Source organism: Rhamphochromis longiceps, linkage group LG20, assembly GCF_057381845.1.
Source record: "Rhamphochromis longiceps isolate RC_006_pf linkage group LG20, R_longiceps_female_GT1.1, whole genome shotgun sequence".
Taxonomy (NCBI): domain Eukaryota; kingdom Metazoa; phylum Chordata; class Actinopteri; order Cichliformes; family Cichlidae; genus Rhamphochromis; species Rhamphochromis longiceps.
Window position 1 is genome coordinate 27,757,327 of NC_140576.1, and position 11,632 is coordinate 27,768,958.

At 43.5% G+C, this 11,632-nt stretch overlaps 1 protein-coding gene across 3 annotated transcripts in view; it reads right to left on the reverse strand.

Moving 5' to 3' along the window:
• zbtb46 (zinc finger and BTB domain containing 46) overlaps positions 1-11,350 on the reverse strand; it is a 61,363-nt gene extending 50,013 nt beyond the window's left edge. For 2 of the 3 annotated variants that reach the window (XM_085393007.1, XM_085393005.1), the window contains exon 1: positions 11,058-11,350. The gene's annotated coding sequence lies outside the window, so the exon portion shown is untranslated. The remainder of the gene's footprint in view (positions 1-11,057) is intronic. The other variant, XM_085393008.1, reaches the window with a different exon arrangement.
• Between the last annotated feature and the right edge of the window lie 282 nt (positions 11,351-11,632).

The window sequence follows — 11,632 nt, forward strand, 5'->3', positions numbered from 1 at the left end:
AGCCCCAAAACATCACTGCTCTCGAGAAGATCTGCATGGAGGAATGGGCCAAAATACCAGCTACTGTGTGTGCAAACCTGGTAAAGACCTATAGTAAACGTTTGACCTCTGTTATTGCCAACAAAGGTTATGTTACAAAGTATTGAGTTGTATTTTTGTTATTGACCAAATACTTATTTTCCACCCTGATTTACGAATAAATTCTTTACAAATCCTACCATGTGGATTCATGGATTTTTTTTTTCACATTCTGTCTCTCACAGTTGAAGTGTACCTCTGGTGCAAATTACTGACCTCTGTCATCATTTTAGCTGGAGGAACTTGCACAATCGGTGGCTGACTAAATACTTTTTTGCCCCACTGTATGTTTCCTTGCACAAAAGGTTAAGCTTGGCCAAAACTCGACATAAAAGAAGCAAGAGATTCTGCTGTTTGACTTCTACCCATTAATGAGTTGGACTACAGCAGCTACTAAAAAACAAAACTACAGTAGGGTGCTCACTGGGTTGAGCAGGTAAAATATGTGCTGCAGAGGCCAAGATTTGATTCTACCCCGAGCCATTTGCTGCGTATCTTCACCCCGCTTAAACTTTCTCGTCCACTCTCAAACCACCCTGTCACAATAAAGCCCAAACGAAATAAAATTACAAAATTGATGACTCAAGTTGTTTAAAAGGCATAATTTTCATTTATTGTACTCTTCTCCCCTGGGCTTGTTTTTATATCCCCTCATCTCGTCTCCTCTAGTTTCTCTTATTTTGGCAAATCTCAGTTCTGTTTTCAAAAGCACCAAATGGCTTTGTGGCCAGAGCGATGATGACAATATAAGGCTACGGACTGGCTCAGAACTCACATTTAACACTTACTCTGATCTCTCTCTCTCTCTTCCTCTCCATGCCAGCGAGCCACTCGCTGTGTGTGTGTGTGCAAATGTGTGTGTGTGTGTGTGTGTGGTTGTCCAGACCCTCTCATAGGTCTTAACACAAAACCTGTCACAGCAAAAAAGCAACCTGTCACGACTCAGCTAGACACGACTGTACATGACTGCACCACAAAGAACACAAGCAGGCTGTTCCCGAGCTGTTAAAACAGTCACTGCAGCCACCAGCTCCAAAGGTCTCAGGCAAGAACACACACTAGGACACAAGCACACACATATACACACATAAAGCAAGTGAACAGTGAGGAGGAAATGAGACAAAGGGTTACCAGGAGAGGAGGAAGACAACGTAAAAAAAAAAAGAAAAGAAAAAAAAATCACGTTGTATAGTAGGCCTCAAGGACTACATGTCTGAAATGTCTGACAGCTGAAAGCTAATTGTTGTTTGTTGGAGTGTGTGGTTTTTCGATGTACAGCTGAATGACTGAATGATGGTGACTCACTGCTGGTGGCCAGTCGCTATCTGGTGCCGAGGCGGGCGTCCAGAAAGTGTGTCTGTGTGTGTTAGGGTAACTTGGTGAGACTGTCGCTCTGTCAGACAGCAAACAGAGGCATCTTTCTCAAATCCACACTGGGCCACAGCTTACAATGAGCTCACGCAAAGAGGGGAGCAAAAAAAAAAAAAAACCCACGACAGCTTAAGTGTGTACTCACAGGTTCAACAGGCATACCCTGCATCACCCTGAGCAAATATTACGAGACTTTACTCCCTGCTAATCTTATTCACAAACACTCTGGAGCGCACATAAAACTAAACATTTAAAAAAAAAAAACACACATCATTGTACTGTATTAGCTTAGCACTCCACATACAATATTCACTCGTGACTAACACTCCCAAAACTAACTGTACTACTGAGCAGCTCTGGGATTTACATATAGTGAGCGAAGCGTTTATAAAAACACATTTGTATATAATAGCCCGGGGCTGTGTTGTCACTCATCAAGCTGATCAAAAAGCAGCTGCTATACAACACTGATGAATCTTGGAGTGCTTTTGCAAATCTGTCCTTCAACGGCAGAAAAAAAAAGGAGGTGAGATAAAGGGAGAGAAATCAAGGGGAGAGGAGAAGAGTATCTAAATATAGAGAGACTCGCATTTTGGAGTCAGAAAAGAGACAGTGAAGGGTAAGAAAGAGGCAGGGAGACAGGAGATGTAAGAGAACGGAAAGAGAGGAGGAGAGACAGGGAACTAATACAAAAGCAACAGAAATGGAAGGAGGTGGAAAAAAGTAGCCTTCAAGCTGCAAAAGAAGAAGGAGGGAGTATGGAAAACCGTCAGTATAGACTCATTAGGTTTCTCATCTACTGCACTGCTTAGTGGACTTCTGGAGAACTAAACACTTAGTGTTAAGTCCACAAGACTTAAGAGTTTAGTACATGACACAGGGTATCACCACAGGCATTAGTCAATGCATAGCATCGATATGGAGGCTCTACCTCTTCAACAAAAAGGCTGCAGCTCCTCTTCTGACTAAATTCTTAGAGTAATCAGCAAAGATACAAAATCAATTACACTCGTTGTCTTCCTTGTTTCGCTGCTGTGCTGTGCATGGAGTAACTGCTCCATTTTAATGGCATACCTCCGAAAGCTTCTGGCAAAAAAAAGAAGTGGATTTAAGGTAAAGTTTCAAGTAAAGTTTCTTTTGTTGGAATGTAATTGGTTTTTTTTGTTGTTGTTGTTGTTTTTTATAAAAAAGGGACTTTTTAAAGGACATTTGCATTGACGGAAGAGTGGCTCAAGGCCATTATGTCCACTGTGACTGACGAAAAGTGAGGCTTGATCAGACAAACGCTTCACTTCAATCCTCACTTCGGTCCTGATACCTCATTTTCTGTCACCCCCTCCCTCCTTATCTGTCTGTCTCTTCACTCAGCCAGCGTTAAGTTGAACGTGACGCTGACTGTCACCTGTTGACTGCTGCCATGGCTTGCAGGCTTTTGGAACTACTGCTTGCCCGCCCACCTCCCCGACCCCCAGACAGCAATGGAAAGAACTGTAAATTCATAAAGAGAAGAAGGCATAAGAAACACAATGAGCGAGGGAAGGACAAAAGGACCACTGTGTAAACTCTCACCATGGTGCTCACCATCGCTAAGGACAACACCCACCACGGAAACCTAATTTTGAAGAAGTCACACATTCCCACATTGTGAGCCAGTGCCAGTATCAGGTGTCTGTCCAAACCACCAACCACCAATCAACTGCCACCCCCTTCATGACACACCAGCACACACACCAAAACAACCAGGAGGGGGGAGGTGAGATACAAGACAGGAGGGAGGGAGGGAGGGATGCGGGGGTGAAAAAGATAGAGTAAAAAAGATGAGGGCACGGGGATAGAGCCAGCTACAGACAAAGGCAGACAGAATGGCAATGAGTGAAAAGAGGAAGAGTGAGGAAAAAAAATAGAGAGAGGTGAAAAGCTCAATGCCATCTCACTGTGCTAGAAGAGAACAAAAAGACAGCAACAATGACGCTTACATATGCATGTTTCAGTTAGTGTGTGTGTGTGTGCCTGTACATGTTTGAAAATGCGGTGTTGGAAAGAGTGGTGACAGGGCCGTTGGGGAAATTTGCCCCTTGCCACCGAAAAAGGGATGTGAACCTACTCACTTCTGTTCCCATGTGGATTGGCTTCACCTCTTTTGTTCATAAAGGGAACTACACTGACACCGAAGAGCCCATAAAATGTACGGCCACTATGACAAAGGTCCACTTGTTTCGTTGATTTATGAATTTCACATGTAAACACACAAAGGACGTGGTTTTGGAACAACAAAAAAAAGCTTTGTTAAAACCTTTCTGAAGTGAAATAACTTCCTCCAGTCCTAACAGAAAACTTACTGCAAGTTGAACGGCTTATCTTCACAGGTAATACCGCATCTGAGCTAAGTCTGTTGGTGTATTTGGCAGAAAACTGGACCCTGCAACTTTTCATATTAACAGAATGTATAAATATGCGCTAGGGTCAAGGGGAAGGATAAAAATGAGAAAGGGAACAGAGAAAGGGTAAAAATGAGAAAAGGAGTAGAGGGAGGGTAAAAATGAGAAATGGAGTAGGGGAGGCCACATGAGGCACCTGGCCCACTTACAGCAGAGGAGGGGGTGGTGGAGGAGAGACGGAGGAGGAGAGGTGGAAGATTAAGGAGTGGGAGGGGAAAAAAAGAAAAGGAGAATTTGGAGAAGGAGGAGGAAGTGGAGGGAGAGGATGAGGAAGAAGAGGCCTGGAGAGAAAAAAGTCAGGTTGATACAGCTGGGACGGAGCAAGGGGAGGTGGGCGCGGGGACGACGGGGGGCTAGGGCAAAGTGAAGGAACGCAGAAAGGTTAGGAGAGAAGAGGATGTGAGATGAGAAGGCAAGAAGAAAAAAATAGGAGATGAAATAATGGGAAGGGGGAGAAGGGCACAGGGGGAAGTGAGAGCGGGAGAGAAAGAGAGAAGAGGTGGAGGCTGGAGACGACGAGGTGGCCTTGTGATGTTGAGAAAGGAGGTGGTGTGCGTGCGTGCGTGCGTGCGTGCGTGCGTGAGCGCAACGAATCTGTGTGCGTGTCTCTCTTTGTGTGTGTGTGTGTGTGGGTGTCTGAAATTATGACGAAAAAACTAACACCTCACCCAAAGTATGAATAACCGACCACAACAGGCCAACGTAGGTTCAATCTCTTCTCCCAGCACATTCGAGCAGCCTGCCTATACCACTAATATCCCACTAATACCACCCACAGTCCTCGCTCCACCTCACATCAATGAATATTTCATGTCCTGATGGCACTTTTAAAGCAAAAACTAATTAGCAAATCCAAGTTGATCTGGCATTAGTCATATCAGGCCAATTAAAAGCCCAGTCCTACTGTACATGTTAATGGCAGCGAAGTGGAATAATTGTATGTTGAGCAGGGGAGAGAATGTTAAACAGGCCTTGTTAGCAGCACTTTAGCACTCTAGCCTGAGTCCATGGCTGGATTACAAAACTCTACAAAGCTGAATAATGTTCGTCAGAAACACGCACACACATACGGAGGCACACACACATCTTTGAAAGCGTCAAACGAAAACTCTATCCATTAATTAGAGTGTCGCCATCAATTCCATGGGGTCAGGTCTGATACTTATAGCTAAAGAAGAGAAATAGTTCCAGGGAAAATGATGGCTCTATGCTACAGTACTAATATTAAACTGAGATCCAAATATTGGCAGAAGCTTACAGGTCAGATGTTATTCAGTATTAGTGGGAGAAAACCATTCTCTGCTCCACACACTGTTTCTGCGGTCAGAGCCAGTCAACATAAGGTTGTAGAGACAGTTTTTGTGTGCTATTTGAGTACAGAAAGGTGCTGGTTTGTATTTGAGTCCTGCCAACCTTCCTTTCTGCGTGTGTGTGTTTTTTTATGCAGGAGTTTAGATTGAGACAGACAGCACTGACACACACAGACTAAACTGTGCTGCACAAAAAAAAAGCGACAGAATAACAAGGGCTAGAGCGCTTTTGGAATGAATGTCTGTTTCATCACCACCACCACCCCTCCTCCAAGACAGTCACCCCCCTCTCCATTCTCTCTCCTTCACGTTCCCTCTTTTCCTTCCTCGCTCTGCCTCCCCTGTCTCGTTCTCTCACCTGAGCTTTGATATGGAAATCTCTCACCAGCCAGAGCCCGAGGCTAGTTGACTGTTTCTAAAGATGTATTTGCTCAAAGCCGCTCAATTTCTCATCAAATGCTCACACTATGTGTATAAAAGACAAACTCTTTCACTGGGAAAATAACAACTAACAACCATGTACTTATATGAAGCTTTCAACAGTCTGCAAACTCCAGACCTCAACAAAGAGGTTTTTCTAAGCCCAAAAACCTTCAAGTTTCTAATGGCTTATATAAATTTGACTAAGGAGATGGTGACCTTTCTGCAAAGTGGAGAGACGAGGACGCCAACTATCTTGTTGATAAAATAATTCAACTGAGCGAGCGCGCTCGTGCAGACTGTATTTTCTCACTGGTTTACCAGTTCATCCATGCCAGGTAATGATTATGCATTAAGGACGGCCTACCCAGCATATATACATATGACACTGAGCCAAAAACAGTGACAATTGGAAATATTCAAGGACGAGTAAAACAATTTGCAAAAGAGGCAGAAATCATTTAATCATCTAGAAAGAGGTAAGAAAGTCTGGGTAAGATAAAATATGTTTTTTGTCAACAAAAGCAAATCATGCGAACAACAACGCTAATCAGTCCCATGTCAGCTCATTACTAGAGAGTGGTGAAACAGTATCACAGGTTCATAACGCAGACGTTGTTCTTGTGTGTCATTCTTTTGCAAATTACTGTGATCAGTCCTTTTTTTTAAATAACTTGGATGCAAAAAGACAGATTAACTCTAAAAAGCTGATTTTTTTCATACTTCCCACAGAGATATAAAAGTTTGAGTCAGAATATCCTAAAACATGGGGTAATCTGTAGCTTAACACCAAAGGCGTTAATGGAAAAAAACATGAAGGGCACAGTTGCTAACTGCCTGAGACGGAGAAATATGTAGTGTAAATAAGCAAGCTTAAAGGGATAAGAAAACAGATATAATTTCTGTTTTGTCTCTTGTTTGTTTATTACCAACAGACAGAATGCTAACTGGAAGATAATATGTGTTTGTTATCTAACCGGCCTGCATTACCTGACGTGCAAAACTGCCATCTTCACTTCACTTGTTGCAATTTTGTTTTGACAGCTTCCGAGCAAGTGAAAACGCACAGAATATTAAAGCAACAATTAGAAGTGCGGTGACGAAATAATGGAGAGGATCTGATCGGTTTTCACAAGCTGGCCCGAATGTACGCATTGATGCAATTGATAACTGCTGTTAGATAATGTTGCCAATTCCAGAAAATTGCTCATGAAGCTGATAAGCATTGTGTGATGATGGCTCCCTGGAAAAAAAGCCGTTCTGCTCCACATTCCTAAATAAAAGAAAAACACACCCTGGTGAGAGCACGCAAAGTGAAATCCGTCATCTGTTTTCTCAGGAATGTGTGATCCAAAAAGGTGTTTTGCAATATCAACAGCTCCCAAGCAAAAATTTTCAAAATTCCCTTGCATTTATTTTTAGCAGCAATCAAATTTAAATTTTCCTTCAGGACTTCAATCTTTCTTCTGAAGTGTAAAAGACAAAAAAAAAAGATTAAAAACTGGAAATGACCTTTTAATTTAAAATTCAGGGACAAAGTAACGAAAGAAAGGAACTTAACAGATTGTTATTTTCATTGACGTCCTGTGAGCGCAAACAACGCTATGAAATATTAAGATATATGTGAGAGGTAGGGAGTAATTCTGCACATGTGTGCGGGTCTGGGGTGGGGATGGATTAAACTCACCTGTTCTCTCTGCTGGGGGCAGATAGAGTATGTCAAATGAGTAGAAAGGGAAGCCAGCTGTTACACACAAATACATGGACGCACACACATCCCCCACAGCATCCGTGTAACCCTATGGGGATTAGGAACACCTGTATTCATCCCTGCACAATGAGCTATAGAACCAGTTAAGCTAAAGGGCCTCGGGAGCTATTACGAAATGGGGGGATGGAACTGGTAGAGATATGGGTAGGGGCAGGTGGGGGGTTAATATGTGCCAAACTGTCTAAAAATGAAATAGATGTGAGCATTATAATATCCACGATGTAACAGGTAGGAAACAGAGTTGTCACAAAACTCCAGAGAGATGTGTTGTGTCATGTAAGACATGTACATGCCAGAGTAAGTGGTTCATTTTGCAGTGAATTAACCAAACAGGTGTTCCCATTAACAAGTAAGCTCTGAGGGGCAATCGGGCTGAGAAAACTGGCAGGGAGAGATAGAGACAGGGAGATGAATCAAGTACAAGGTTGTTAACAGGGACAAATGTGTCTTTGTGGAGCACTGATCCTTCTATCTTTTGGGAAAATGTATTGTAAATTAGATAAACTTACTGTTTAGAGTATTGCCACACTGTTTATATGAACACACGCTTGATGTTGTGAGGGTGTAGTACACTACATCCCCAGGGTCTGCGTAGCTGAAGTCGACCAACTCGCTACCACACAGTTCAGCCCACAACCTGAGCACCACCTACACAGCTACAGGCTTGCATTCATACACACACACACACACACACACACACACACACACACACACACACACACACACACACACACACACACACACACACACACACACACACACACACACACAATGAAGAGGCCATAGTTTTGAGCTTCATACCTGACCACCACCCAAACCAAGAGCCCTCCTTCTCATTTTCTCACCCTCTATTCACACACAGCCACACCCTCACCGTTTCCCACAGATGTCCAAAATCTGCTGCGGCGTGTGGATATTATTCAGTGCAACAACCTCCGCCAGCCTCCAGCAAACACGATGGGAAACTTTGGTTTCAACCGAGAAAAAGACAGAAAAGTCATGCTGATGCACTTAATCTTGTTTAATCAACTTCAAAAGGTCCATTCATGAGAGAATGCACAAGTGTAAAGTGCTTCAAATCCTGCTTTGCAGTCCCACAAGAACACGCGCAGCTAATATTTTTTCCATCTTTCGGCCGATCTCGCCTACACTCCTCCTCCACTCATCCTTGTAACTGTTGTCTTGGTCTGTATTATATTCTCCCCGTGGAACACACAGATGGAGGTGCAGACACACACACACACACACACACACACACACACACACACACACACACACACACACACACACACACACACACACACACACACAGAAACACTGACATTCACTGTTCTCAATAATGATACTACACAACCCCACTTTAGGGAAGCAGCCCCACTGGGATGTCATGTCAGGACCCACAGACAGGATTGTGGAAGAAGCTAAGGTGACAGTATGGATGGCATATTGAAATGTGTCTGAATGCCAGAACAGCTGAGGATTGTAGGCATTAAAAGAAGATAATTAGGCTTTCAACTCCTCATGAGGACTTTGCAAAATGTGCATGGCATGCATGCAAACACACAAACACACACACAGACAAGCCTACAGTAATTGAATTACTGAATAAAAGACTTTGGAGGATTTATCATATCAAGCGCCAACTCTTAACTGAGTAGTAGGAAGGACAAAGTAACCAGACAAATCCAGAGAGAGGCCTAAGACAATTTGGAAAAATGGCTTGATGGTCTCTTAATCCCAGAGATCCAGTTAGATGATGTCAAACAGAGGAAAAGACCTAGATCTAACTGGCATTACAAAGCTATAAGCCAAAAGGGCACGATTTAAATCTGCAGTGTTTTTGTTTGATTTGTGTTAGCACAAAAAAGCCCAAGTATATGTCTTCTCAGCCTTCTCTCGCTGACTTTTGTAACTTGTAACTTTGCTTCTGCCTATTCTGAAAAACAGGCTTTAACTGATGTAGGTTATACATAACAAGATGAAACAATTAAAATAATCTCATGAGGAATAAATCCCAGCGTCAGTCTAAGTTTGTCCTATGTTATATTAAAGTTTGAAATCCCCTGTGATAATGGACAGTGATTAGAGCAATGCATAGATCTCTTTGCTGAGCGCTCACCTGGCTGTGCAGGGGATGCACAACAGCTAGGGGCCCACCGCCGTTTTCTTTACAGAGCGTGAATGAAGTGGGGTTGTTCCCCTCTCACATGGTAAGCATGGTAGAAAATGGAGGAAGACGGAACTGACCGGTTTGAGAGGGCAGACACAGACAGCAGACATACACTGTACCCACAGCGCTGGAGACAGACCGAGCGGGAGAGACGCTTCAGCTTTAATAAACAGAAAACACTTGACGCCACTCTCTTTTCAACTCTCAACGCGGATCAGATGATGATCAGCTGTACCTCAACAATTACAAAAAAGAAAAGAAGAAGAAAAAAAATACCCAAGAGCACCATCTGCAAACAAAATCCCCCCTCTGTCTTGTCTGGTACTCTAGGGTTGGGTGTTGACGCAGCAGAAATTTCCAGCTGGAGAAATCCCCCAAACGGAGGTTAATCGAGGGGAGAAGGAGGAGGGTTTAAGCTCTTGTCTTCCAGACTCAGAGCGCTTTCATTTTGAATCCCCTCCAGACGGCTGTACGGAGCATCACTCGTATTTTCTGGTACGGCGTGTGCGCTTCACAATCCTCCCACACCCCAATCAGTGTGGCGATATCGTGTCATGCTTTTCAAAACTTTGTAAAAAATTTCAGCAGGATCCGGTGGTTTCGTCAAACTCGAGGAGCTGACACGAACCCCAAGAGAAAAATTACGTATGTGTCGGCAAGTGTCACATACACCTGCCTAACCTAAAAGATGGGCTTTTTCGAAAAGTCAAAAGGACACGTTTGACTAAGTGGTGCATGGTTTTTATTCAAAACCAGTCGTAAATTACGCAAACTGGAAACTGCATTTTCTTCCTGCGCGCTAACAATGAAAAAAGTATATTTTACTACCCATTTATACTAGTAATATTCATTTGGATTTGAAGCAGTTTGGTAGTATATTCAAACACATGTGGAAAAACACAGCAAAGTGGACAGGAATAGATTTTTTTGGTCTATCTGTTTAATAATTCGCCGCCTAATGTGTGGAATATGGCTTTAATATGCGTATCCATTCAACAAATTACAGCTTCTCCAAATATCAACAAGCGCAATAGACAGCTGGCTGTCACGTATGGAACAGGTAGGCGTACTTTCAGACTGTTGCCTGCTCACTCGGTCGGGTATATCGCTGTCAAAATGCACTCTGCGTGGCTAACATGATGCCGACGGACTAGACTAAAAAGCACTGAGAGAGAGAAAAAAACAGAAAGAAATAAAAAACAGACAGACAGGCCTTCATACAGTAGCTTTTCCGATGGCCAACTACTATAGCGCCACGATTTGTGAAGAGTTGCATTGTGTCATGTCTCCAACCTGTGCGCCCACCAACTATCAGCTGTAGACGCGATGGCTCCGTGAGGCAGAAAACTAATTGTTGGTAAGATAGAGCCTGAAGCCATGGAAATATTGCGATATCCGCCGCGTCTCAATGAAATCTTAAACCTGTTACCAAAGGGAGAGAGGCTGAACGCTGTATTTTTTTTAAAGGGCTACTAGTAATATAAGGAAGTCAGACATACCTGTTACCCCATGGGGTCTGGGGTGGACGTGGTGTCGGTCCTTCGGAGTCCAATCTGGTGTGACAGCCTAAGAGAAGAAAGGAGGGGATGTCCAAAGCACTAGGTACTCTCCTTCCTCTCCTCTGTATGCTCTCTGTAAGTCTTATTCCCCGTTTTCTCCAACTCCCCGCTCCTCTTCCTCCACCAGCCCCTTTTTCTTTCTCTCTTTCCCTCCCCTGCTTTTCCGTGTCTTGGTATCAGGAGCCTCCCCCTCCTCCTCCTCTTCTGTGCATGTCTATCTCTCTCCCTCTCTCTCGCTCTCTCTCCCCTTCTCTCAGTTCTAACCCTACACACACACTCTCTCTCTCTCTCTCTCTCTCTCTCTCCGTGTCCCCGTATCTCCTCTCGCTGTCTCTCTGGACAGTCAGGAAATGAGACAGCGTGAATGCACTGTGTGTAGCCTATATCCATTTAATGTGAAATGATTCCGAAACGGATTCCGAAATGATGATAATAATAATAGTAGTAATAATAGTAATAATAATATGCGTTATGATGTAAGCAGTGGGGCTGTGATGAGCCCCCGTGGGTCTTCT